Here is a 5,893-nt window from a genome sequence, read left to right as displayed (position 1 = left end):
TGCAGTGTTTCGAATCAATGCATATACCAAATACTTTTTGCCCATGCTTCTGAGAAATAGCGATAACAAACTTCAATTGTCAAAATCCAAGATGGCTGCCTGTCGGCCATGTTGTTTTCCGATAGGTCTCAAAATGCAATATGCATAACTAGGCACCAAGGGGAACCTACATATGAAATTTGAGAAAGATCCCTTCTGTACTTTCTGAGAAATAGCGATAACAAACTTCAATTGTCAAAATCCGAGATGGCTGCCTGTCGGCCATGTTGTTTTCCGATAGGTCTCAAAATGCAATATGCATAACTAGGCACCAAGGGGAACCTACATATGAAATTTGAGAAAGATCCCTTCAGTACTTTCTGAGAAATAGTGATAACAAGAATTGTTTACGGACGGACGGACGGAGGGACGGCCGGACGGACCACGGACCACGGACGCAGGGCGATTTGAATAGCCCACCATCTGATGATGGTGGGCTAAAAATCATACAAAGTGGATATCTCATCAATGATGCTGGACATTAAAGATACAAAATCAGACAAAGTGGATATCTCATCAATGATGCTGGACATTAAAGATTAAAAATCAGACAAAGTGGATATCTCATCAATGATGCTGGACATTAAAGATTAAAAATCAGACAATGTGGATATCTCATCAATGATGCTGGACATTAAAGATACCAAATCAGACAATGTGGATATCTGATCAATGATGTTGGTAAAAATTCAGAGAATGTATATATGTATTGTCATTATGTACAATCTTATACATAAGACACCAAAGTGTGCATTACTGCTAACTGATCATTTGTCTGATAAAGGTGACAGTACTAGTGTAGTCACTGAAACGTCACACTTATTTAATACACTGGTTACCAGTCTACTCATGCATATTTTAGCTTAAGAACACTTACTTGTTCCGTAGTCCCACAGCATCTTGAGTAAACACCTCCCTATAGGCCTTCCTTTGCTTTAAAACCTCATCAAGTCGCTTTATCGCATCTACAGCAGCCCTGAAAAAGCAAAAGCTATACTGTACTATATTAACCCACTCAATATATAACCCATCAACTCAGACTTTTGAATTTAAAAGATATTTTTAAGAAAGGTTAGTGATAACTTCTCCTAATCTAATAAGTTGGAAGTGCATTAGATTACAGAGGTATATGTTCTAAGAATTTAGTAAATTGGTGATGATGTGTGGTAGTGATTACACTCGTAAAAACAACAAAGTATTCATCCAAAATCATGATTAACTTATGAATATAAAAAACTTATTTAATATAAAGTACTTAGATTCAATTGGGAAGCCATAAACAAAACAATGTTTGCTAATAAATGTGAAGTGGAATTGGACTGGACTAAGCGCCAGTGGCCAGGTGACTCAAATGGTAAGAGTGCCTGCTTAGAGTTCGGAGGTTTCGAATCCCAGTCTGATCGCTGCATTTTTCTCTCTGCAGTTATATTTGGCCACCTAAATGCCCATGGAGGTGTTATAAGGCCTTGTGCGTGTCTTACTCTAGCATACAAATGGTAGAGCTACCAATCATTAGCCCACAGTAGCATACTGTGTGGCAGATATAATATAATATAAACTGATGAATGGGGCAGCAATATCTCAGACAGTTAACAGGTAAAGATCCGAAGAGTGTGTCGGTTTGTGTTTCTCAGGATGCTAAGAAAGGAGCCAGTCTGTGCCATCACAACAATGCAGTTTACACAAATTTAGCAATCAACACATTGTAATAAACAATTTTGACAACTTTGAATCTCATATTGAAGTTTTTTTTTTTTTTAAATAATAAGATTGAACATGACACACTATGATTATGGTAACTATGGTGTAATATGTAAATGACTAAATCTGTTGAATCAAGAATAGGAGGTTCCATCAATGAACAACTTTTATACTACTAAAACTAGCAGCAATCACATATAAACACAGGCCTTATCAATTTTTGCTGCTAATTTTAGTTGTTTTATCTGATCTTCATTGACAAAACGTTCGATTCCTTTCAAACACTAAACGTATTAATCTGGTTGTATGATGTAAGACACAGAGATGCGTTGATCTATCACAGTTAGTCTTAAAATATATTCGTTACATTTCATCCTAATAATATTGCGGATGCAGTTTCAACTAAAAACATTGGGAATGATCATATCGACTCGCACCTGTACACCCGTTTGGCTTTATCGACGTCCGGTTTATTTTCATTACTGCTTTCGTGTGTTTTCTTCATCTCTCTCGCGAGGTAAAGAGTAAAAAAGACGACTCATGCCATCGAATTGTTGCCTTCTATCTACTAATAACATTTACCGAAGTACCACTTTCTTATTTCCAATGCCATGTTTTTTTTCTGTTCGATTTATGAGGAGTTATCATCCTGATACACCACATAGTCTAGATGACATCCGAACAACACACTGAAAGACGGGAGATAACTCCGAAACAAATTGCTGCAAACCACCAATGAATGAGAAAAAATATAATACGTCACATTAACCAGGGACTTATGATAAGACATTAGCTATGTCCTTGCATTAACTTTTTGAGACAGGGTAACATTGATAACATTGATCTGAAAACGATTTTTTTTAAACAAATACATTGTATTTTCTTTGTTTACTTCAAAGTAAACAATTATTTAAAAAAAAAATTAATTTCGTGTACAGTATTTCTAATATTTCTTTTAACAGAGACCGTTTATCAAGTTAAGTTAAGTCAGTTTATTTCCAGTACAGGATCATTTAAGATCCTCTACACCGGAATCAAATAATTAATAGTGACAGCAGTTAAATTTCTATAGAATTTCTGGTTTGTAATTATATTTCTGTATCTATACTATCGATTGAATGACTGTTATCTAATTGTTCAATTCATCCATCTAAAACTTCTGGTTTGAAAAGATTGAGTTTTGAATCATGTGTTCAGTGACATGACTTCGTAGTATACTTTCCAATAATTGGTCCGTTTAAAAGGATCAGCTAAGTGCCTTTTCATTTTAAAGCGATGCTAACTTCACGTGTATAATTACGCGTGAAACATTACATTTTGTCAATAAAATGTACCTGTATGGTAGGTCTCGACCAATAAGAAAATGACAAAAAAAAAAAAAAAAAAAAAATCACAACCGTGTAACAAATCCTATTAATTTCCGAGAATTAAAGGCTGATTTTCTTTCTCTGTAGTGGATTATTTACATGATCGTGGATTTCATGGCAATTTCACATATTGGATATATATGTATGTGACAATATTAAATAGTCTTGTTGGACATATTTGGTTCTGAAGTGTTTAAAGAAATATCTGAAGTACAGTTCCCATATACCAGGCATGATGCTGTGGAAGGTGACAGATTATTGCAAAACTACAATCCGAGATATGAATTAAAAGACCGCACAAATATTACAGTTTAAATGTAGACCTATCGACTTTTTATATCGGTCTGGAGTAGATATTTTTCCAGACCTCCTTGTCCAGGAGAAACTCATTCATAGAGAAGTCGGTGGTAATCTTCTTGTCCTTGAGAAACTCATTCATAGAATAGTGAAGCCGAGTGTCATCTTCTTGTCCTTGAGAAACTCATCATAGAGAAGTCGGTGGTTATCTTCTTGTCCTGGAGAAACTCATTCATAGAGAAGTCGGTGGTTATCTTCTTGTCCTGGAGAAACTCATTCATAGAGAAGCCGAGTGTCATCTTCTTGTCCTGGAGAAACTCATTCATAGAGAAGTCGGGTTTAATCTTCTTGTCCTTGAGAAACTCATCATGGAGTAGGGTATTTTTCTTGTCCTGGAGAAACTCATCATAGAGCAAAGAAACTGGGGTATTAATTTTTCTTGTCCTGGAGAAACTCATCATAGAGCAGAGAAACTGGGATATTTTTCTTGTCCTGGAGAAACTCATCATAGAGCAAAGAAACTTGTGTATTTCTCTTGTCCCGGAGAAATTCATTTATAGAGTAGAGCGGCTATGGTATTTGTCTTGTCCTTGAGAGACTCACCGTAGAGCAGAGAAACTGGGGGTATTTTTCTTGTCCCGGAGAAACTCCCCATGGAGCAGAGAAGCCAGATGCATTTGGAGGCACTCATTTGTGGGGTAGCTAGTGTAATTAATTTTACTTGCTCGGAATAGACTCATTTGGAGAGAAGTTGGTAATATTCTTGTTCTGAAGACTAATTTCTGGAGAAGCTGACGATATTATTCTTGTCCGACAGAGACTTATATGTGGATAAGCTTGGGATATTCTTCTTTTCTGAGATACTCATTTCTGGAGAAGTTTACGATATTCCTTTTGTTCGAGAGAGACATGTATGTGGATAAGCTGGGGATATTGACAGATATACTAATTTGTCGAAAAAATGGAGGTATTCTTCTTGCTCAGAAGATTCATTTGTGGAGAAGCTTGGGATATTATTTTTGTTCGGGAGACTCATTTATGGAGAAGCTGACTGATATTATTATTGTTCGGGAGACTCATTAGTGTAGAAGGATTTGTATTCTTTTTCGGGGGAGACGCACGAATTGAGAAGTATCACTGGAGGTTCGCTGTTACCTGAATATACTTTGCAAAAATCAGCATGGGGCTCACTTCCAAGACAGATGAAATTTTATACAGAAAGACACATTGATCCGTATCAGCGAAATGAAGTACAGTTACTTGCTTTCTAGAATATTTTCAGGACTCCGCTAAAATGTGCTTAATACAGCTAAATATTTCAGCTTATGTACCTGTGAATTCTAGTGATACAGAATAGTGTGGGGACTCACCCTTTACGTCATCTGTTAATTCTAGTGATTCTAGGTTGATCAAAGTATTACCTGCCTCATCAAGATATCCTGATACAGGTGATTCTCTGTTGTTCTGAGATACTTACAGAGTCTATGTTAAGAGAGAGTTGATGTTTATTAAATAGAGAGTTAATGTTTAGATAGAGATTGTATGTTTAGATAGAGATTGTATGTTTAGATAGAGATTGTATGATTAGATAGAGATTGTATGTTTAGATATAGAGTTGATGTTTAGATAGAGATTGTATGTTTAGATAGAGATTGTATGTTTAGATAGAGATTGTATGTTTAGATAGAGAGTTGATGTTTAGATAGAGATTGTATGTTTAGATAGAGATTGTATGTTTAGATAGAGAGTTAATGTTTAGATAGAGATTGTATGTTTAGATAGAGATTGTATGTTTAGATAGAGATTGTATGTTTAGATAGAGATTGTATGTTTAGATAGAGATTGTATGTTTAGATGGAGAGTTTATGTTTAGATAGAGAGTTGATGTTTAGATATAAAATTTATGTTTAGAAAGAGCTCATGTTAATATAGAGAGTTGATGTTTAGATAGAGAGTTGATGTTTATATAGAATGTTGATGTTTAGATATAAAATTTATGTTTAGAAAGAGTTCATGTTAATATAGAGAGTTGATGTTTAGATAGAGAGTTGATGTTTAGGTAGAGAGTTGATGTTTAGGTAGAGAGTTGATGTTTAAATAGAGAGTTGATGTTTAGATAGAGAGTTGATGTTTAAATAGAGAGTTGATGTTTAAATAGAGAGTTGATGTTTAGATAGAGAGTTGATGTTTATGAAGGGCAAACTTGTTATTTCTTCAACATGTCTTTTGACCTTTAGATATGAATATCATCAATGTGAAAATAAGACGAAAAAGCTTTAGAAACAAATGGCATTGTTTTCACCTTGGGCACGGAATTTCATTGTTCGAAATTTAGGAAACAGAACTATGTCAGACGAACCATAGGTAGATTTAAGTGACAGGTCTGTAGTAAGTTATACAATACCACACAATCTCTTCTTATCAGTATTTCCTTATCAACATTAAGTCCAACATAACACACTGAAAGGTCACCATAATCTCTCTTTGGT

The sequence above is a fragment of the Pecten maximus genome, unplaced genomic scaffold, assembly GCF_902652985.1.
Source record: "Pecten maximus unplaced genomic scaffold, xPecMax1.1, whole genome shotgun sequence".
NCBI lineage: Eukaryota > Metazoa > Mollusca > Bivalvia > Pectinida > Pectinidae > Pecten > Pecten maximus.
Note: the sequence above shows the minus strand (reverse complement) of the source record.